The following is a 24,942-nucleotide window of genomic DNA, read 5'->3' as shown; positions in this document are numbered from 1 at the left end:
GACACGACTATAGAAGCGACTACGGTCACAGAAGAGACGGACACGACTACAGAAGCGACGACGGTCACAGAAGAGACAGGCACAACTACAGAAGCAACTGACACTACTACAGAAGCGACTACGGTCACAGAAGAGAAAGACACGACTACAGAAGCGACTACGGTCACAGAAGAGACAGGCACGACTACAGAAGCGACTACGGTCACAGAAGAGCCAGGCAAGACTACGGAAGCGACTACGGTCACAGAAAAGACAGACACGACTACAGAAGCGACTACGGTCACAGAAGAGCCAGGCAAGACTACGGAAGCGACTACGGTCACAGAAAAGACAGACACGACTACAGAAGTGACTACGGTCACAGAAGAGACAGGCACGACTACAGAAACGACTACGATCACAAAAGAGACAGACACGACTACAGAAGCGACTACGGTCACAAAAGAGACAGGCACGACAACAGAAACGACTACGGTCAGAGAAGTGACAGACACGACTACAGAAGTGACTACGGTCACAGAAGGGACAGGCACGACTACAGAAACGACTACGGTCACAGAAGAGACAGACATGACTACAGAAGCGACTACGGTCACAAAAGAGACAGGCACGACAACAGAAACGACTACGGTCAGAGAAGTGACAGACACGACTACAGAAGCGACTACGGTCACAGAAGAGACAGACACGACTACAGAAGCGACTACGGTCACAGAAGAGACAGGCACGACTACAGAAGCGACTACAGTCACAGAAGAGACAGACACGACTACAGAAGCGACTACGGTCACAGAAGAGACAGGCACGACTACGGAAGCGACTACGGTCACAGAAGAGACAGACACGACTACAGAAGCGACTACGGTCACAGAAGAGACAGACACGACTACCGAAGTGACTGACACGACTACAGAAGCGACTACGGTCAAAGAAGAGACAGACACGACTACGGAAGCGACAACGGTCACAGAAGAGACAGGCACGACTACAGAAGTGACTACGGTCACAGAAGAGACAGGCACGACTACAGAAGCGACTACGGTCACAGAAGAGACAGACACGACTACAGAAGCGACTATGGTCACAGAAGAGACAGACACGACTACAGAAGCGACTACGGTCACAGAAGAGACAGACACGACTACAGAAGCGACTACGGTCACAGAAGAGACAGACACGACTACAGAAGCGACTGACACGACTACAGAAGCGACTACGGTCACAGATGAGACAGGCACGACTACAGAAGCGAGTAAAGTCACAGAAGAGACAGACACGACTACAGAAGCGACTACGGTCACAGAAGAGACAGGCACGACTACAGAAGCGACTACGGTCACAGAAGTGACAGACACGACTACAGAAGCGACAATGGTCACAGAAGAGACAGACATGACTACAGAAGCGACTACGGTCACAGAGGAGACAGACACGACTAAACAAGCGACTACGGTCAGAGAAGAGACAGGCACGACTACAAAAGCGACTACAGTCACGGAAGAGACAGACACGACTACAGAAGCGACTGACACGACTACAGAATCGACTGACACGACTACTGAAGCGACTACGGTCACAGAAGAGACAGGCACGACTACAGAAGCGACTACGGTCACAGAAGAGACAGACACGACTACAGAAGCGACTGACACGACTACAAAAGCGACTACGGTCACAGAAGAGACAGACACGACTATAGAAGCGATTACGGTCACATTAGAGACAGACACGACTACAGAAGCGACTGACACGACTACAGAAGCGACTACGGTCACAGAAGAGACAGACACGACTACAGAAGTGACTACGGTCACAGAAGAGACAGGCACGACTACAGAAATGACTACGGTCATAGAAGAGACAGACACGACTACAGAAGCGACTACGGTCACAGAAGAGACAGGCACGACAACAGAAACGACTACGGTCAGAGAAGTGACAGACACGACTACAGAAGCGACAACGGTCAGAGAAGAGACAGACACGACTACAAAAGCGACTACGGTCACAGAAGAGACAGACACGACTACAGAAGCGACTACGGTCACAGAAGAGACAGGCACGACTACAGAAGCGACTACAGTCACAGAAGAGACAGGCACGACTACAGAAGCGACTACGGTCACAGAAGAGACAGACACGACTACAGAAGCGACTATGGTCACAGAAGAGACAGACACGACTACAGAAGCGACTACGGTCACAGAAGAGACAGACACGACTACAGAAGCGACTGACACGACAACAGAAGCGACTATGATCACAGAAGAGATAGACACGACTACAGAAGCGACTACGGTCACAGAAGAGACAGACACGACTACAGAAGCGACTGACACGACTACAGAAGCGACTACGGCCATAGAAGAGACAGACACGACTACAGAAGCGACTACGGTCACAGATGAGACAGGCACGACTACAGAAGCGAGTAAAGTCACAGAAGAGACAGACACGACTACAGAAGCGACTACGGTCACAGAAGAGACAGACACGACTACAGAAGTGACTACGGTCACAGAAGAGACAGGCACGACTACAGAAGCGACTACGGTCACAGAAGATACAGACACGACTACAGAAGCGACTACGGTCACAGAAGAGACAAGCACGACTACAGAAGCGACTACGGTCACAGAAGAGACAGACACGACTACAGAAGCGACTACGGTCACAGAAGAGACAGGCACGACTACAGAAGCGACTACGGTCACAGAAGAGACAGACACGACTACAGAAGCGACTACTGTTACAGAAGTGACAGACGCGACTACAGAGGCGACTGACACGACTACAGAAGCGACTATGGTCACAGAAGAGACAGACACAACTACAGAAGCGACAACGGTCACAGAAGAGACCGACACGACTACAGAAGCGACTACGGTCACAGAAGAGACAGGTGCGACTACAGAAGTGACAACGGTCACAGAAGAGACAGACACGACTATGGAAGCGACTACGGTCACAGAAAAGACAGACACGACTACAGAAGTGACTACGGTCACAGAAGAGACAGGCACGACTACAGAAGTGACTACGGTCACAGAAGAGACAGACACGACTACAGAAGCGATTTCGGTCACAGAAGAGACAGACACGACTATAGAAGCGATTACGGTCACATTAGAGACAGACACGACTACAGAAGCGACTATGGTCACAGAAGAGACAGGCACGACTACAGAAGCGACTACGGTCACAGAAGAGACAGACACGACTACAGAAGCGACTACAGTCACAGAAGAGACACACACGACTACAGAAGCGACTACGGTCACAGAAGATACAGACACGACTACAGAAGCGACTACGGTCACAGAAGAGACAGGCACGACTACAGAAACGACTACGGTCACAGAAGAGACAAGCACGACTACAGAAGCGACTACGGTCAAAGAAGAGACAGACACGACTACAGAAGCGACTACTGTCACAGAAGTGACAGACACGACTACAGAAGCGACTACGGTCACAGAAGAGACATACACAACTACAGAAGCGACTACGGTCACAGAAGAGACAGGCACGACTACACAAGCGACTACGGTCACAGAAGAGACATACACAACTACAGAAGCGACTACGGTCACAGAAGAGACAGGCACGACTACAGAAGCGACTACGGTCACAGAAGAGACAGGCACGACTACGGAAGCGACTACGGTCACAGAAAAGACAGACACGACTACAGAAGTGACTACGGTCACAGAAGAGACAGACACGACTACAGAAGCGACTAACACGACTACAGAAGCGACTACGGTCACAGAAGAGACAGACACGACTACAGAAACGACTACGGTCACAGAAGAGACAGACACGACTACAGAAGCGACTGACACGACTACAGAAGCGACTACGGTCACAGAAGAGACAGACACGACTACAGAAGCGACAACGGTCACAGAAGAGACCGACACGACTACAGAAGCGACTTCGATCACAGAAGCGACAACGGTCACAGAAGAGACAGACACGACTACAGAAGCGACTACGGTCACAGAAGAGACAGACACGACTACAGAAGCGACGACGGTCACAGAAGAGACAGGCACGACTACAGAAGCGACCACAGTCACAGAAGAGACAGACACGACTACAGAAGCGACTGACATGACTACAGAAGCACCTACGGTCACAGAAGAGACAGGCACGACTACAGAAGCGACTACGGTCACAGAAGAGACAAACACGACTACAGAAGCGACTGACATGACTACCGAAGTGACTACGGTCATAGAAGAGACAGACACGACTACAGAAGTGACTACGGTCACAGAAGAGACAGGCACGACTACAGAAGCGACTACGGTCACAGAAGAGACAGACACGACTACAGAAGCGACTATGGTCACAGAAGAGACAGACACGACTACAGAAGCGACTACGGCCATAGAAGAGACAGACATGACTACAGAAGCGACTACGGTCACAGATGAGACAGGCACGACTACAGAAGCGAGTAAAGTCACAGAAGAGACAGACACGACTACAGAAGCGACTACGGTCACAGAAGAGACAGACACGACTACAGAAGTGACTACGGTCAGAGAAGAGACAGGCACGACTACAGAAGCGACTACGGTCACAGAAGATACAGACACGACTACAGAAGCGACTACGGTCACAGAAGAGACAAGCACGACTACGGAAGCGACTACGGTCACAGAAGAGACAGACACGACTACAGAAGCGACTACGGTCACAGAAGAGACAGGCACGACTACAGAAGCGACTACGGTCACAGAAGAGACAGGCACGACTACGGAAGAGACTACGGTCACAGAAAAGACAGACACGACTACAGAAGTGACTACGGTCACAGAAGAGACAGGCATGACTACAGAAACGACTACGGTCACAGAAGAGACAGGCACGACTACAGAAATGACTACGGTCACAGAAGAGACAGACACGACTACAGAAGAGACAACGGTCACAGAAGAGACCGACACGACTACAGAAACGACTACGATCACAGAAGAGACAGACACGACTACAGAAGCGACTGACACGACTACAGAAGCGACTATGGTCACAGAAGAGACAGACACGACTACAGAAGCGACTACGGTCACAGAAGTGACAGACACGACTACAGAAGCGACTGACACGACTACAGAAGCGACTATGGTCACAGAAGAGACAGACACGACTACAGAAGCGACTACGGTCACAGAAGTGACAGACACGACTACAGAAGCGACTACGGTCACAGAAGAGACAGACACGACTACAGAAGCGACTACGGTCACAGAAGAGACAGACACGACTACAGAAGCGACTACGGTCACAGAAGAGACAGACACGACTACAGAAGCGACAACGGTCACAGAAGAGACAGGCACGACTACAGAAGCGACTACGGTCACAGAAGAGACAGACACGACTACAGAAGTGACTATGGTCACAGAAGAGACAGGCACGACAACAGAAGCGACTACAGTCACAGAAGAGACAGACACGACTACAGAAGCGACTGACACGACTACAGAAGCGACTACGGTCACAGAAGAGACAGACACGACTACAGAAGCGACTACGGTCACAGAAGAGACAGGCACGACTACAGAAGCGACTGACACGACTACAGAAGCGACTACGGTCACAGAAGAGACAGACACGACTACAGAAGCGACTACGGTCACAGAAGAGACAGGCACGACTACAGAAGCGACTACGGTCAGAGAAGTGACAGACACGACTACAGAAGCGACTGACACGACTACAGAAGCGACTATGGTCACAGAAGAGACAGACACGACTACAGAAGCGACTACGGTCACAGAAGTGACAGACACGACTACAGAAGCGACTACGGTCACAGAAGAGACAGACACGACTACAGAAGCGACTACGGTCACAGAAGTGACAGACACGACTACAGAAGCGACTACGGTCACAGAAGAGACAGGCACGACTACAGAAACGACTACGGTCACAGAAGAGACAGGCACGAATACAGAAGCGACTACGGTCAAAGAAGAGACAGACACGACTACAGAAGCGACTACTGTCACAGAAGTGACAGACACGACTACAGAAGCGACTACGGTCACAGAAGAGACATACACCACTACAGAAGCGACTACGGTCACAGAAGAGACAGGCACGACTACAGAAGCGACTACGGTCACAGAAGAGACAGACACGACTACAGAAGCGACTGACATGACTACAGAAGCACCTACGGTCACAGAAGAGACAGACACGACTACAGAAGCGACTACGGTCACAGATGAGACAGGCACGACTACAGAAGCGACTACGGTCACAGAAGAGACAGGCACGACTACAGAAGCGAGTAAAGTCACAGAAGAGACAGACACGACTACAGAAGCGACTACGGTCACAGAAGAGACAGACACGACTACAGAAGCGACTACGGTCACAGAAGAGACAGACACGACTACAGAAGCGACTACGGTCACAGAAGAGACAGGCACGACTACAGAAGCGACTACAGTCACAGAAGAGACAGACACGACTAAAGAAGCGACTGACATGACTACAGAAGCACCTACGGTCACAGAAGAGACAGACACGACTACAGAAGCGACTACGGTCACAGATGAGACAGGCACGACTACAGAAGCGACTACGGTCACAGAAGAGACAGGCACGACTACAGAAGCGAGTAAAGTCACAGAAGAGACAGACACGACTACAGAAGCGACTACGGTCACAGAAGTGACAGACACGACTACAGAAGCGACTACGGTCACAGAAGAGACAGACACGACTACAGAAGCGACTACGGTCACAGAAGAGACAGACACGACTACAGAAGCGACAACGGTCACAGAAGAGACAGGCACGACTACAGAAGCGACTACGGTCACAGAAGAGACAGACACGACTACAGAAGCGACTATGGTCACAGAAGAGACAGGCACGACAACAGAAGCGACTACGGTCACAGAAGTGACAGACACGACTACAGAAGCGACAACGGTCACAGAAGAGACAGACACGACTACAGAAGCGACTACGGTCACAGTAGAGACAGGCACGTCTACAGAAGCGACTACAGTCACAGAAGAGACAGACACGACTACAGAAGAGACTGACACGACTACAGAAGCGACTACGGTCACAGAAGAGACAGACACGACTACAGAAGCGACTACGGTCACAGAAGAGACAGGCACGACTACAGAAGCGACTGACACGACTACAGAAGCGACTACGGTCACAGAAGAGACAGACACGACTACAGAAGCGACTACGGTCACAGAAGAGACATGCACGACTACAGAAGCGACTACGGTCAGAGAAGAGAAAGACACGACTACAGAAGCGACTACGGTCACAGTAGAGACAGGCACGACTACAGAAGCGACTACAGTCACAGAAGAGACAGACACGACTACAGAAGCGACTGACACGACTACAGAAGCGACTACGGTCACAGAAGAGACAGACACGACTACAGAAGCGACTACGGTCACAGAAGAGACAGACATGACTACAGAAGCGACTACGGTCACAGAAGAGACAGGCACGACTACAGAAGCGACTACGGTCACAGATGAGACAGACACGACTACAGAAGCGACTGACACGACTACAGAAGCGACTACGGTCATAGAAGAGACAGACACGACTACAGAAGCGACTACGGTCACAGATGAGACAGGCACGACTACAGAAGCGAGTACGGTCACAGAAGAGACAGACACGACTACAGAAGCGACTGACACGACTACAGAAGCGACTACGGTCATAGAAGAGACAGACACGACTACAGAAGCGACTACGGTCACAGATGAGACAGGCACGACTACAGAAGCGAGTAAAGTCACAGAAGAGACAGACACGACTACAGAAGCGACTACGGTCACAGAAGAGACAGACACGACTACAGAAGCGACTACGGTCACAAAAGAGACAGGCACGACTACAGAAGCGACTACGGTCACAGAAGAGACAGGCACAACTACAGAAGCAACTGACACGACTACAGAAGCGACTACGGTCACAGAAGATACAGACACGACTACAGAAGCGACTACGGTCACAGAAGAGACAGACACGACTACAGAAGCGACTACGGTCACAGAAGAGACAGGCACGACTACAGAAGCGACTACGGTCACAGAAGAGACAGGCACGACTACAGAAGCGACTACGGTCACAGTAGAGACAGGCACGACTACAGAAGTGACTACAGTCACAGAAGAGACAGACACGACTACAGAAGCGACTACGGTCACAGAAGAGACAGACACGACTACAGAAGCGACAACGGTCACAGAAGAGACCGACACAACTACAGAATCGACTACGGTCACAGAAGAGACAGACACGACTACAGAGGCGACTGACACGACTACAGAAGCGACTATGGTCACAGAAGAGACAGACACGACTACAGAAGCGACAACGGTCACAGAAGAGACCGACACGACTACAGAAGCGGCTACGGTCACAGAAGAGACAGGCGCGACTACAGAAGTGACTACGGTCACAGAAGAGACAGGCACGACTACAGAAGTGACTATGGTCACAGAAAAGACAGACACGACTACAGAAGTGACTACGGTCACAGAAGAGACAGGCACGACTACAGAAACGACTACGGTCACAGAAGAGACAGACACGACTACAGAAGCGACTGACACGACTACAGAAGCGACTACGGTCACAGAAGAGACAGACACGACTACAGAAGTGACTACGGTCACAGAAGCGACTACGGTCACAGAAGAGACTACGGTCACAGAAGAGACAGACACGACTACAGAAGCGACAACGGTCACAGAAGAGACAGGCACGACTACAGAAGCGACTACGGTCACAGAAGAGACAGACACGACTACAGAAGCGACTACGGTCACAGAAGAGACAGGCACGACAACAGAAGCGACTACGGTCACAGAAGTGACAGACACGACTACAGAAGCGACAACGGTCACAGAAGTGACAGACACGACTACAGAAGCGACAACGGTCACAGAAGAGACAGACATGACTACGGTCACAGTAGAGACAGGCACGACTACAGAAGCGACTACGGTCACAGAAGAGACACACACGACTACAGAAGCGACTACGGTCACAGAAGAGACAGACACGACTACAGAAGCGACAACGGTCACAGAAGAGACCGACACGACTACAGAAGCGACTACGGTCACAGAAGAGACAGACACGACTACAGAAGCGACTACGGTCACAGAAGTGACAGACACGACTACAGAAGCGACTACGGTCACAGAAGAGACAGACACGACTACAGAAGCGACTACGGTCACCGAAGAGACAGGCACGACTACAGAAGCGACTACGGTCACAAAAGAGACAAGCACGACTACAGAATCGACTACGGTCACAAAAAAAACACTCAAGACTACAACTAAAGATATCAAACATGACACAAATGACACAGATATGTTTAGATATCTCTTTAATGCTATTAGAGATCTCTTGATTGCGCTTGGAATGACGATTGGAGCTGCCTTGAATTCGCTTGGAATGACGATTGGAGCTGCCTCGAATTCGCTTGTAAATGAGATTCCAAAAACCTTGTTTCCAATATTTCGTGAAATTTTTGTCAAGACTACAGCTGCGACTACGGTCACAAAAGAGACAGATGTGACGACAGATGTGACTACAGAAGTGACTACGGTCACAGAAGAGACAGACACGACTACAGAAGTGACTGACATGACTACAGAAGCGACTACGGTCACAGAAGAGACAGGCACGACTACAGAAGCGACTACGGTCACAGAAGAGACAGACACGACTACAGAAGCGACTACGGTCACAGAAGAGACAGACACGACTACAGAAGCGACTGACACGACTACAGAAGCGACTACGGTCACAGAAGAGACAGACACGACTACAGAAGCGACTGACACGACTACAGAAGCGACTACGGTCACAGAAGAGACAGACACGACTACAGAAGCGACTGACACGACTACAGAAGCGACTACGGTCACAGAAGAGACAGACACGACTACAGAAGCGACTACGGTCACAGAAGAGACAGACACAACTACAGAAACGACTACTGTCACCGAAGAGACAGACACGACTAAAGAAGCGACTACTGTCACGGAAGAGACAGACACGACCACGGAAGCGACTGACACGACTACAGAATCTACTATGGTCACAGAAGAGACAGACACGACTACAGAAGAGACAGGCACGACTACAGAAGCGACTGATACGACTACAGAAGCGACTACGGTCACAGAAGAGACAGACACGACTACCGAAGTGACTGACACGACTACAGAAGCGACTACGGTCAAAGAAGAGACAGACACGACTACGGAAGCGACAACGGTCACAGAAGAGACAGGCACGACTACAGAAGCGACTATGGTCACAGAAGAGACAGACGTGACTACAGCAGACGTGACTACAGCAGAAGTGACTACAGCAGACGTGCAGGGTCACAATACAACTATCAGAGGCCCTTGTGCTTTATCTCTTGAGGGGCCCTTCATCCACCAGAAATATTATCTACATCTTCTTAATCAAAGAGCACAATTTATCAGACTTTTCTTGCAGGGATAAATGTCATTAACAAAACATGAAAACCATGTCATGGTATGGTATGTCAGATAAAATATACATAAATATCACTGCATGAACAACATAAAGGCACATATTCTGAACTATGTGCACATGCTACTAGTGCCTACATCAGCTTTATCTTCCAATCAAATCAGCCTTTTGTTTTGCAGAAATAATTGCAATAAAACTTTCTAAAAAACTTTTTAAAATATAGCCTACAAACATATTACTTGTCTCTTGAATATTGAATATTGTGTTTTGTATTGTGTATGTTTTAACAAAACATTTTTCTTTCTGTGGCTTGGATGAAGTGTTTCATATAGAGAGATAATATAGCTTGTTCTTTCTCTTTCTATTTATTCAATTTTTTCAAACACTGAACTTAGCAAAGCCTCTTCTTGAAATTAACTTTTGCATGTTTTGTGATTAGATTTGGACTGCTGTCTTGAACTGAAGGTGACACGTCTGGTGTGCGATACCTACACTGTTAGACCTTACCAGGCTTTTTACAGTAAAATACTGGCTACTCAGTTATACATATAAGAAGATTTAAAAAAAAAAAACACTGCATGGATTTTGATCATTTTATGGTTGTGCCAACACACATTTCAGTACAATCAACTTGTAAAAGTGCATGTACCATTATATGACCCCTTTAAGTTTACTGATGGAACTAGACTGTATTAAAATAAAGGTCTCTAATAGGCCATCTAGATTGAAAATTGTTATAAACTGTTGTACTTTCTTACAAAAAATATAAAAAAATATAAAAATATATATTAATTCCTGAGAAGTTGAACATATACACAGCAAAATCCCCAGTGTTAAATTAACACTCCTCAGTGTACATATTTGTCCACACTACAGGGTGTTAAAAATAACACTGAAGCAGTGTTGAAGTTAATGAGATTATTAAGTGATTAATTAAGTGATGATTGGCCATTAGTGGTGACACCTGATGTTAATAAGCAGAATCATTGACGGAAAGAGAAAAAACAATAACGAAAAAAGAGAAACACAAGAACTACAACTGACTTCGAGTCATTACACATTGTTGCACATATTATTACCAGTTTGACTTTATTTCTGCCATACATCTACAAAAGTTGAGATTCAACAGAAGTTTAGACGGTAATGTTTTATGGAATGTTTCGTTTCACAATTTTTTCATCACCATTATGGTGATCCGTGTTTGCTTTAGTTGGGCTCTTGACCCTTTTCATTTTTTTATGTTACTTTTTCTCTGACTGTTCCAACATTGTGTTTATAAAGCACATTTGTTACTGCAAGAGAAAACATGATCTGCTCTCAGTATGTTGTGATGTTGACATTATCATCATGTAGTGTCCTGATTCCATGATGCAATTCAGAGTCTAAATCTTTGACTATATGCTTGATGTGTCATGTTAGTATTGGTGATTCTAGTCCTGAGATTCTACAGTTTGAGATCCAAAAACAATATGAACAATTTTGAAAAAAACTTTGTGCACAGAAGTTATTGTGTTTAAACACACAGACATCAGCATATGAATCTCAACAATGGTGACAATAAACAAACTAGTGAAAAACATATCAACTCTGAACATCACAAAACAAGCTACTAAAGTCATAACAAAACAATAGCAAAATAAAAGCAAACAGAAAAAACTATGAAAATTACAGGACAATACAGCTGCATAATTTATTCATGCTGCAATGCATGATGTGAGCCATTGATGCGTTCTGATTGGTGGCTCCCATCATGCACTGCAACATGAAGCATTTGTGTGATTGTCACCATTGTTGAGATTCATATGTAGATTATTGATGTCTGTGTGTGATTTTAAAATCTTCAGATCACTAAAACATTGCTGGAAATAGCTACTGTAGTGAAAAATTAATAAAGCATTTGTATTATCAGTTTATAATGCTGGATGAGATTAGTGAATCAGCATTGAAACATAACCAAGGTTGCATTTCCCAAAAGCATCTTAAACTTAACTTGATCACAGACCAACTGCAACAAATGGTCTACATGATTAAATTAGACTTGCGATGCTTTCGGGAAACACAGCCAAAGTCATAGTTTCTCTTGCCACAACAAATGTGCTTTATAAATACAGAATTGGAGCAGACAGAGAAAAACTAATGTTAAAAAGGAAAGGATCAAGAGCTGAACTAAAGCAAACACTGATCACCATAATAATGACGAAACATTCCATAAAACATTACTGTCTAAACTTCTGTTAAATCTAAATAAGACTGTGTGTAGATGTATGACAGAAATAAAGTCAAACTGGTAAAATAATAAGTGCAATAATGGCTCAAAGTCAGTTGTAGTTCTTGTGTTTCTCTTTTTCCTGTTCTTCTTGTTTCTTGTTCCTTCAATGATTCTTTTTAACATTAGGTGTCACCACTAATGGCCAATCACTTAATTAATCACTTAATTATCTCATTAACTTCAACACTGCTTCGGTGTTAATTTTAACACCCTGTAGTGTGGACACATACTGTATGTACACTGAGGAGTGTTAATTTAACACTAGGGATTTTGCTGTGTATAGATGTCAAAATTACGTCACGAAATAGGTAAAAAATGAAAGTCATATTGACGTCAAAGTGTCAATGTCAATTTGTTGTCAAGATTTTGACCTCTGCTGATGTCATTTTGATGTTATTTTGATGTCAATTCAACATTTATTTGACGTCAAGATGTCATGATGTTGATCCCAGCAGGCACAGGATATAGACTACAATGTCGGTCAGTCGTTGGATTTTGCTTATTATCCCTATATGACTGTTAAACGTAACTGGTATCACCACAAATGTCATTCTGTGCCCTAAAAACATGGCATATTTCATGGTATTGTGTCATGCAAGGTAAATGCTAAATCTACACAGCAAAAACTCCAGTGTTAAATTAACACTCCTGGGAGTATATATGAGACCACACTCGTAGAGTGTAAAGTGTTAAAATATGAGTGTTAAATTAACACTCAAGAGTGTTAAAGTTAATGAGATAATTAAGTGATTAATTGAGTGATGATTGATCATTATTGAAGACACCTGATGTTAACAAGCAGAATCACTGAAGGAGAAAATCACAAATTGTAAGCCACCGTTATGGCGATCATTGGTTGCTTTAGTTGGGCTCTTGACCTTTAAATGTTTACTTTAGATTTTGTTTGGCTGTTGTATCTGAGTTATAAATGCCAGATGAATAAAGAAAAAAAAGTGATCTGATGGTGTTGGTTATATTATGACAATCATCATTTGAACTTGATCACTGAACTCATTAAGATCCTTGTTTCTGACTTAGATTTATGTTGTTGATTACAGCATAATTGTGGTTCTGCATAAATATCCAAAATTTTAGATATAATACAAAGGATTTCTTAAAAGTTGTTTTGAAAAAAAAAAATCTTTCTTTTAGGCACACAAAGACATCAAGATTCAGTCTATGCATCTCAACAATGGTGACGAGCAGAATATTCAATTAGGAAAAGTAAATTACATAGACAATTCAGATCATAATTTATTCACACCGCAATGCATGATGGGAGCCATTAATGAGTTGTGATTGGTGGCAGCCACTGCAACATGCTTTATTATTGTCACCATTGTTGAGATTCACAGGCTGATTATTGATGTCTGTGTTTCTAAATAAATTCATTTGAAAGTCTTTTGATCAGAACAATGTTTATTAAATATTTTGGATTATATGAAAAATATTGAAAATCATGTGCTGTAGAATCACAGAGCTGCTGTAATTAATAAGTTAATCCAAACTATCTTAATAAGTTTAGTTTTTCAGATCACAACATGATTATGTCAAAACATAACCAACACCATCAGATCACAATTTTTCTTTGTTCATCTGACTGTTATAAATCAATAACAGTAGACAAGCAAAATTTAAAGTAAACCTATAAGGGTCAAGAGCCCAACTAAAGCAAACACTGACCGCCATAATGGTGACTTACAATTTGTGATTTTCTCCTTCCGTGATTCTGCTTGTTAACATCAGGTGTCTTCAATAATTATCAATCATCACTCAATTAATCACTTAATTAGCTAATTAACTTTAACACTCTTGAGTGTTAATTTAACACTCATATTTTAACACTTTACACTCTACAAGTGTGGACTCATATATACTCCCAGGAGTGTTAATTTAACACTGGAGTTTTTGCTGTGTAGAGAAATGTGCGAGGTGGCCAGCGGGGGATAGTTGAGACACACGTATATCAACCGTAGCCCCCCGATAGAGTTCTATTATGAAACACACTGTTTAGTTGTTCAGTGTTACACTGTAAAAAATTATTCCGTAAAAAAACGGATAATGTACTGGCAGAAAATTACCAGGACATTTTCCGTTAAATTACGGATAGTTCCTTCACCTCTAAAACGGAAAATTCTGTATATTAACAGTACATTTTCTGTACTATTAACGGATAATCCTTATACAGAAATGTCTATATTTATAGAAATTTTATAGCATATATTTTGGTGGCAAATAATTAAAAAACAATATGCAAATTGAACATGGTTTATTTTTGTACAAATTTTCATGTATACATTCTTAAATACATTCAATGGGTAAAGATGTATATCAGACATAAATGTAATCCATGTGACTCCAGTGGTTTAACCTCAAATTTATGAAGTAATTTCTACCTTTCTGGAGCTTGAAAGTGGTAGTTGCGTAAGCTGTCAACAGAGGAAGAGAAAGCTCTCAGATTTCATTAAAAAGATCTTCATTTTTGTTCTGAAGATGAACTAAAGTCTTGCAGGTTTGGAACATCAGGAGGGCGAGTAATTAATTACATTATTTTCATTTTGAAGTGAACAACTTGCGTGAAAAACTTTCCTTCTTCGGTATGTTCAGTTAAAGGTCCAATAAGAGATCTGACAAAAGCTTAAACTTTACATGGGTTTTCAGTTGTTCATACAGGAACTTCAGCAGTCTTGGAGGAATGTGTAGACGATTGGTTTCCTTCATCTCAGCCTTTTTGACCTTCATTCAGGATTTCTGCACAGGAAAGTTGGATATGAAGAAAAAAAATTATGTTTTTAGCTACACAAGAAATTAAATGAAGGAAATTGAACTACAAAGTATCATACAGACCAGGTTGAGGTTGAAAACCAATCGTACAGTATTTTACGTTCATTAAATTATCAACTGCCATCCCTAATTCTTTCAAATTCAAACACTGTATAAAATGCTAACACAGTAAATTCCCCGGTGTTAAATTAACACTGCTCGGTGTTCATATGGGAACCACCAGCAGGGTGTTAAAAGTAACACTGAAGCAGTGTTAGAGTTAATTCGATAATTAAGTAATTAATTGAGTGATGATTGTTCGATTATTGAAGACACCTGATGATAACAAGCAGAATCACTGAAGAAAAGGGAAACACAAGAACTACAACTGACTTCCAGACACAGCCTTAGATGAAATCAACTGAAAATACATGAAATCTCTCTTATTACAAACCAGTTTGCCCTTATTTCTGTCATTCCTCTACAGAAGTTATTTTTGAGAATGAACACATTTTTAGATGTTGAAGTTTTATTACAATTTTTGGTCACCATTATTGTGATCAGTGTTTCATATAGTTGGGTGGTTTGACAAATTATATATTTTTTATGTTAGTTGTTGTTTTTGTAACGATGTTTACTAAAACACATAATTTGTTGCAAGGGAAACTATAAACAAACATATGATGTATATTTAATCATTTAATTTTTGCCAAATGTCATAACTTACCAAAAGAGGCTACTTGTTATTAACAGTTTTTTACCATCAATTCTTTTTTTTGGCCAAAGATCAAACATTCTGAATCTTAACCCTCTGAGGTCGGCAAACGCGCCGACGCGTTTTGTTGGATTTTTTTCACATAGCAGCAACATAAACTTTAAAAAAAATCCGTAATTTATGGTCATATAAATTAAATAAATACATGATTATAAACTATAGAGGGTCTTCTTTTTTTGTGTACACTCACATTAACATCAAAACCTTGTCTTTATTTTTAAATAAATAAAATAAACAGGGTGCGCTTTCAGCTCACTCTGTCTCCGCAAAAATCTGTCTGAAACAAGTCTGGAAAATGAACTGAAACTCAGCTAATACTTATCACACAACCATGAAACATGCGTCTAAAGAAATCTTTAAATTTCTACTTTTAAATAAAACAATTCACATTCAAAACAAATATTCTCATGCAGAGCGCGCTATTCATAAGATAATGTGCTGAGGTGATATATGCAAAATAGGTAAACGCCCCCTGAAATGCCTTAAAACCAGCAAGTTTCATTCATTCTCTTTCCTGCGCCAAGATGGCACCTGCCGTGGATAATATTTCGGATGAGTAAGTCTTTTTAAATTTACTTGCATTAGTTGACAAGCTATTTTATATAAACGTAGGCTACATATTTTACTGGTTGGACCATTTCCATACTTGCCATTCAGAGTAATTTATATTTAAATGGTCTAGGCTATGCTGTATAAAGTAGGAGAGAGGCTTCATGCAGTCTGTTTTCTTTCGTTTTTAATAGTTGTGTTTAAAATAACACATTCCGAGCTTTCTATATATTTCTCTGGTATTTTAGGCAAAGCTTATGAGTTTGGGTCCATTTATGAGGCGAGCTCCAGTTAAAATGCCGACACGGAGCTCTATTGCCTGCTATTTTTAATTCTTATGTATTAAATGCAGGCAATTGGTTGTTGAAATAACGATTCAAATTAAGATACAATTAATACAAAACGAAATTCACTTTAAAGAGTATTTAAACTTTTCATGCTTTTTATGCACTTTTCATGCATAAATAAACTTATTTGCACAAACGCGTTTCGGCGCGTGCCTTCAGAAGACTTTATACAGCATAGCCTAGACTTGCTGTATAATATGTACAACGATGTTTAGATCATAGGCCTGTATGAAAGTTAGAATTTTGAAATTAATTTAGAAAATATTATGTATGTTTAGATTATATTTTGACTAGTGTTTATGCTGCCTCATTATCATCAACGAAGAGTGCTTGCAAATATCTATTGCAAATGTGTGTATGTGCTGAAATGTGTAAATATGCCCAGCTGATGAATTGCAAATGTGTTAATGTTTGCATTGTGCTATCTTCGTAATGGCCCATTGACACGCAATATATGCTTACAGCACGTGTCTACAATTATTCGCATCAGTTATTCATAGACTAATGGTAGGCTAATATACTTTGAAATATTTATAATAGTTTTCAACTTTTAAAAAAAAGGAATGTAGCTGCATCTCCTTCATCTGCAACTCGGAGGGCGCGCAGCAACACAGTCGAACATCAGAAAGAGTAAGTACATATTTTCCCATGTTCGTTCAATTTTGTTTATATAGCCTACTTAAAGGTGCATTGCGCAACTTTTCATGTTAAAAATACCCGTTTTCTAACCCATACATGCTTAAACAATTGCCTGATGGGCTGAATGAGCCCTTCTCTGATCACTGCGATTGTCTCTATAATCCTGTACAGTAAAATAAATAAGAGGGATTCGGGTCGGAATTTGAGACTGGGCGTGACGTCATGCGCGTTCACGGCACGCTCACCTGGCTATGTCTGGCAGGTTTGTGTATTCGCCGCCATTCTCCGTAGAAGATGGATTCAAAGAGACCGGCTTGTAGTTCATTTCAAACACCAACGCAAACTCCACGTAAGATAAAAAAAAGAAAACTTTTGTCTAGTGCAACCAAAAGGGCCAAATTGGAGTCAGACAGGCGTCGGACTAAGACGCGAGTAAACATAGGGAAGGCTTTCAACAAATGGAGAGTTGCAGTTTCGCTTGCCGCCAGAGGGGGCATAGTTCTGCAAAAACTCAGAGACTTGCGCAATGCACCTTTAATACAATATGAGCCTGTATGACTTTATTTATTTTTGGAGGTTGGTTGATAATGTTACATATTTTTTCTTTGTGTTATCTTATCAGCATGCTAATGCCCATCAGTTATGCATGTGCTGGAATAGTATCAAAATATATGATAATAATAGTTTTAAACTTTTTTTGAAAGGAATGATGTAGGTTCTGCAACTCGCACTAAGAGTAGTGGTGTGAACCTACACTGGTCTCACGGTTCGGTTCGATTACGATTATCATGTCATCGATTCAGTTCAATTCGATATCACAATGCATCGCGATGCACCGCATCCTCAATTTTAAATTTGACTTCAAAAGTGATGTGTGCGCGCGTGCTCGCCTGTTCGGGAAGTCGCAGTGACAGAAACAGTGACATTCCAGTTCAAGTTTCAAGGGAGTAAAGCTTGTTTATGCCATTAAGAAAAGGAAAATCTGTCAAATACATTTTGTTTTAAAGAAATGTTCATTTAAAAGCAGCGCTCATTAATCAGTGTATTATGTTACCATAGAGATGCGCGCATCAACCGTCGCCGAATCCGCTGTTGAAGGTGACGATCATCCATTTATAATCACGCGTAACAACACAGAATAATTGTAATTTGACCATCGGGTGAGGATACTTAAATCAGAGAAAGTTATTGGGGCGGGCGGATGATTTATTTTTGGCTGTGGATTCGAGTGACGTTGGAGCTCATCCGCGCATCTCTAAAGCAGTCAGACTCCGCCAGGCGTTAACAGCTTGGGGTGAAAACAGCTAACGTGGTTTATGAAGTTAGTGGTATTACCTCCTGCATATTCTATTTGTGCGTGACATGAGCGCGCACAGTGCGTGTTTTCTGCAGGTCGTGCTTACCAGGTTGTTCATAAAAGCCGAAATGTGCCCAGATGTAGGCTTTAATAGTAGTTGGGAGTAGGGATGCACCGATCCACATTTTTTCACTTCCGATCCGATCCCGATACCTGAATTTGGATATCGGCCGATACCGATACTATTCCGATACCAGAGCTGTGTTTGCTTTAATATTATTATTATCATTATTGTTTATTTTATATGATGCTGAAATAAACTCCTCTCAACAGGCAAGTATGATATGTAGGCCTACATATTTATGCATGTATGGTAAGTATAAGGTCAGAAAAGGAAGTCAGAAAAACAGTAAATCCTGTTAACAGGAAAAATCCCATTCTGAAAACAAATATGCGACTGTAGGTCATGTCAATATTTATTACATTCCCAAAATGTCAAATACTTGAGTCTTGAAATATAAGAAAAGTGCAAGTGTAAACATCTTACACACACACACTATCTAAAGGGTGATCCTCGCTCCGATGCTGTAACTCTCTCGATGAATGCTCGATCAACATCAGCCATGTTGCAAACAGACAAGCGGATTTCGCCTCAGACGCGCGTCAATTTCGCTTCAAACTTTTGCTTTTTACGAGCATCAATTTCGCTCTGGGCGCGCGAATGGATTCAAAATATTCAAGCGTCCAACTAGACGCGAATTTGACGCGCTATTCGCGTTTGGTGTGAACGCACAGTAACGTGGTGTTTTTTAAATGTTTGATTGCATTCGTTGTGTTGTACGACGCGAGGGAGCTTCAACGAGCTCTGAATTACGGCTTTGCAAACATTGCATTTTGCTGTCTTGCTCTGCGGTGTTTCCAGTGTGAAGTATTTCCACACAGCGGCCGCAAACTGCGGAATGGATTTCCTGAGCGGTGGCGTGTCTCATAACTCTGTGTCTCATTGAGCCGCGCCTCCGTTCAGGAAATCCATTCCGCAGTTTGCAGCCAGCTAGCAGACTAGCCGGCGGGAATCACTTTTGGAGTCATTTCAGCAGACAACGTTAAAGCGCAGACATGACTCAAGGATATCGGATATCTCCGCAGGTTGGATCGGGAAAATCCGATACGTGAATTACGCTGGTATCGGTCCCGATACCGATACTGGATCGGATCGGCCCCATCCCTAGTTGGGAGCATTTTTTATTTTCTCTCACTCGCGTCTCTCCTCCCTCTGCCATTGTATGCTACTGCGACAAAGCACATACGCCACAAATGACGTCAGAAAAGCGTCAGTACATTATAATCGGTTATGGTCTATTACTGAACCGATACCGAATCGTCCTCTTCTGCATCGCGATGCATCGTAGAAACGGTAAATTTTGACACCCCTAACTAAGAGGGCACGCAGCATCACAGACAGAAATCAGAAAGAGTAAGTACATATTTACCCACTATTTTACAGATGTTAGACCTGATGTTGTTTTATCAACATGCTGACTGTCCATCAGTTATGCATGTGCTGGCATAGTACTTTGTTCAACCTTTATTAATATTAATACTATTATTTTTATAGGAATGTGGTAGCATCACTCTCAACCTCACCTGCAACTCGCACTGGGAGGGCACGCGACAGGTGTCGTTCAGTTTTGAGAACAACTGAAAAGTAAGTACACTTATTCCCTTTCTTTCAGATATTAGTATAATTCTGTTTATATATTCTGGTTTTACATAGTCCATACAAACATTATGTGTCTGTATGGCTTTGCATCTGGCCAATGTTACTTTTAATGATTGAAATGCAGTTGTTATATTTTGTGTAATAAACATGCTCACAGTTGTTTGTTTGTTTTACAGCTATAAAGGTGATGGTGATCATCAGACACCTGTTGCAAAGAGGGCCAAGACAAACATTCAGACAAGCAACAAGCAGTCTACTCTGTCATGGAAAACAGAGACTGACATTGATATGGTTCCACAGACTCTGAGATTCCTGCCTGCACGGGAACCTGGACCACAGCTGAGTCCTGTTGATGCACACACTCCTCTGAGTCTCTTCAAAATGTTTTTTTCTGAGAATGCAGTGTCAACTGAACATTTGAGAAGAACATTTGCACAGTTGGTCGCAAGATCTGTGTGCTTTGCAAAGGACAGCTTGGTAAAAGGCAGGACACACCTTGGAAATGCCAGGCATGTAATGTTCACTTGTGTCTTCAGTTGAACAGGAACTGTTTTCAAAAATGGCACCAAGACATGTAACTATATTCTATCTGCCTTTATTTTAGTTTATTTTGCTCATTTTGCATTATTTTGCTTAGAGCCAGCATCAACGGGGCATAAGCATTTACTGTGATATACCTGCAAATTTAGAACATTTAGTTCCTCCACATAAGAGGAATTACAATAAAACAGTGAAAAACTCCTCTACTTTGTCCAGGCTGCCTCACTTGATGGGCCATTAGACATTGGGGGAGTGTCTGTCACACCCCTGGTCTGAATCTCATTAATATTGATGGACCATTACCCCTCCCACGCATAAACCTCTTCTGACAAAAAAACTGTTTTACAAAGTTAAAATCAATGTATTGTTTTATGAAAACAATTAGGCAGGATGTTTTTCACATCATTTTGAAGCCAGAACTCGAAGCGACAACATACATTAGTCAAAAGTCTTGTGGACACATATTTAGTATGTGTTTTGTGGTCTTATTTCAGCAACTTTCATTTTTATTTTTTCAAATAACCACGCATAAACATTATTCTCTTAAAAATACAAACACATAAATGCATGTTTTTCACATATTATGGTAGCCCTGTTTGTGCTATATAGAGTGAATTTACACCTTTGCCATTAACATGTTTATAAACAACTTAAAAAAGCACAAATGTCAGAGCATGTCAGAACACCTCCAGGGCCCAGAAAACCCCTCAGACCCCAGAGGGTTAACTTCTAAATACATTGCGAGAAATTCAACCGTAGACACACACACTAAAATCAAGAATCAGCTTATGAATCACAACAATGGTGACATGCTTCATGCTGCAATGCATGCTGGGAGCCATTCGTTTTATAATATGGTGGTACCCAGCATGCATTGCTGCACAAAGCATGTCACCATTGTTGAGATTCATATGCTAATTCTTGATGTTTGTGTGTGTCTTAAATAATTTGCTCCACAGTGTAAAAAAAAAAGAAAAAATCAGAATGTCTGTTCTGTGGCAAGAAATTTTCTTTGGTGAAAAATAATCTATTAATAACGAACAACCATTTTTGCTACTTTATGAGATTAATGAATCATTCAACTTCATGATGGTTAAAACTACATCACCTGATCATCTTTGTTTCTGGCTTCCTTTGTAACAAAATGATGTGTATTGGTAAACACTGTTATAAAGACCACAAACTTGCTTAACAACGCCAAGAGACAAACTGGCCAACTAAACCAAACACTGATCACCATAATGGTGAATTTACAAAAACATATTATTTCCAATAAAACATCAACATCTACACCTCTATTAATTCTCAATAACTTGTTAGTAATAAGTGAAGCTGTGGAGTTGTTTAATGCTCCTCTGCTGAGATCTTCAGAGATTTAATTTCATCTTTTATCTTCAGTTGATTTCATCTCCGGAAGTCAGTTGTAGTTCTTGTGTTTCTCTTTTCTTCAGTGATTCTGCTTGTTATCATCAGGTGTCTTCAATAATCGAACAATCATCACTCAATTAATCACTTTATCTCATTAACTCTAACACTGCTTCAGTGTTACTTTTAACACCCTGCTGGTGGTTCCCATATGAACACCGAGCGGTGTTAAATTTAACACCGGGGAATTTACTGTGAAGACTTCTGTTTCCAGTGGACTCCAATTGCATGTCATGTTAGCTTGTCTGCTCAACTATACCTTATAATATGTTTCATTATTTTCAATTATATAAACAGTAACACAACAACATGCTCTATAAAAAGTTTTCATTAAAAATGTGTTGCTTACCTTTATATGAACTCCAGGATAAGTGCTCAATAATAGGAGATGTGGTCAATAATAACTTCTTGAATGACAGCAATCCTGAGTGCCCATCACCTTAAACAAGATATTACAAAATGAAAAACATTACACAATCACTTCAGAAAACCGCTCCAAAAATAGTTGTTTAAATCTTCCCTATACAATGTTTTTCTACTGACCATATAAGCATAAAATCTTTGAAGGGGGTATTCAGCAACCAACTTTTTCTATAAACATTTTTCCTCAGACTTTAAATTTTTATGTGTTTTGCCAATATTGAATACTCATAATGATAAAGAAATATATATATACTAATAAAACAAAATACAAACCCATAAGGAGCATGCAGGGTGGTGCTTGGGATGCACAGTACATCAGCAAAGTCCTGTCAATAGATAAGAAAACAACAGAAACACTATGAAACAAACTAATGAGGAGGGAGCTGGTAAAGAATGACTACCGTTACAGGCAGAAGTATAACAGCAGTCATGTTAAATGTCGGTCAGTCGTTGGATTTTGGTTGAAAATGAAAGTCGGGTTGATGTCTAAATCCAATGTTTGTTTGACGTCAAGCTCCAACGTTGGGCAGTCGTTGAATTTTGGTTGGAATAAACCCAACAAAAAGGTGAAATGCATGGCCGTACACTTATTACCAGCTTCACTTAAAACTAACCAGATTTACTTTATTTAATTTCTGGTTTAATGAAATCATATTTTGCATTTTAAAGTCACCATGATGGTGGTTAGTGTTTGCTTTAGTTGTGCTCTTGACCCTTGACTCTTTAATATAAACTTTTCTCTGACTGTTATTATAATTGTGTGTTTATAAAGCATAACTGTTGTAACTAAAAAAGCCATGAGATCAGGTGATGTTGGCTGTTTATTGATGATGATGACGATATCATCATGTAAATGCTTGAATCCCTTCATTGTCTAATGTTTTGATTATATAGGACTTGTGGTTTTAAAACTGTTTTATTCATAATAGAAGTCATTTGATTCTACAGCATGTCGAGCAGTTTTATCAAATAATATACTTGGCTTTTAAAAACTATTTAGTGCACAAAAACCTTTCATCTATGGCAGTACTTAGACGCACACAGAAATCAAGAAACAGCATATCAATCTCAACAATGGTGACAATCAAACAAAATATCCAGATAATCAGATCAACTCCAGCTGCATAATTTATTAAAGACGCAATGCATGCTGGGAGATATGGGTGAGTTTTGATTGGTGGTCCCCAGCATGCACTGCAGCATGAAGCATTTAATTGATTGTCATACACTGATTCTTGATGGCTAAGTAATAATGTAGAGAAAAATCTAATGCACTAAATGTTTTTCAAATCCTTTATATTATTTGATAAACAACACTGCTCTCATGCTATAAAATTAAAATGGCTTCTATTATAAAACAACATTAAAAACACAAGTCCTATATAAACAAGGTATTAGACACTGAATAAGATCAGGGATTCAGGCAATTACATGATGATATTATCATTATCACCTGATCTCATGGCTTTTTTAAGCAACAACAATTGTACTTTATAAACACACAATTATAGCAGCCAAAGAAAATGTTATATTAAAGAGTCAAAGGTCAAGAGCACATCTAAAGCAAACGCTAACCACCATCATGGTGATTTTAAAATAAAAAATATGATTTCATTAAACTGGAAATTAAATAAAGTAAATCTGGTTAGTTTTAAGTGAAGC

General features: G+C 41.8%; 1 protein-coding gene and 1 long non-coding RNA gene across 2 annotated transcripts in view; one reads left to right on the top strand and one right to left on the bottom strand.

The window, feature by feature from the left end:
* Positions 1–24,942, top strand: part of LOC309477618 (tripartite motif-containing protein 16-like) — a 128,718-nt gene that overhangs the window by 79,195 nt on the left and 24,581 nt on the right. The window lies entirely within an intron of this gene.
* Positions 15,425–24,015, bottom strand: LOC309478308. Its single transcript, XR_014198930.1, has 3 exons — positions 23,554–24,015; positions 23,207–23,296; positions 15,425–15,553 (listed from the first exon to the last, which is right to left on the bottom strand). It is a non-coding gene; the product is annotated as an uncharacterized lncRNA (long non-coding RNA).

This window comes from Leuciscus leuciscus (assembly GCF_965113295.1).
Source record: "Leuciscus leuciscus genome assembly, chromosome: 1".
In the NCBI taxonomy this organism is placed as follows: domain Eukaryota; kingdom Metazoa; phylum Chordata; class Actinopteri; order Cypriniformes; family Leuciscidae; genus Leuciscus; species Leuciscus leuciscus.
Note: the sequence above shows the minus strand (reverse complement) of the source record. Positions and strands in the feature narration are given on the sequence as shown.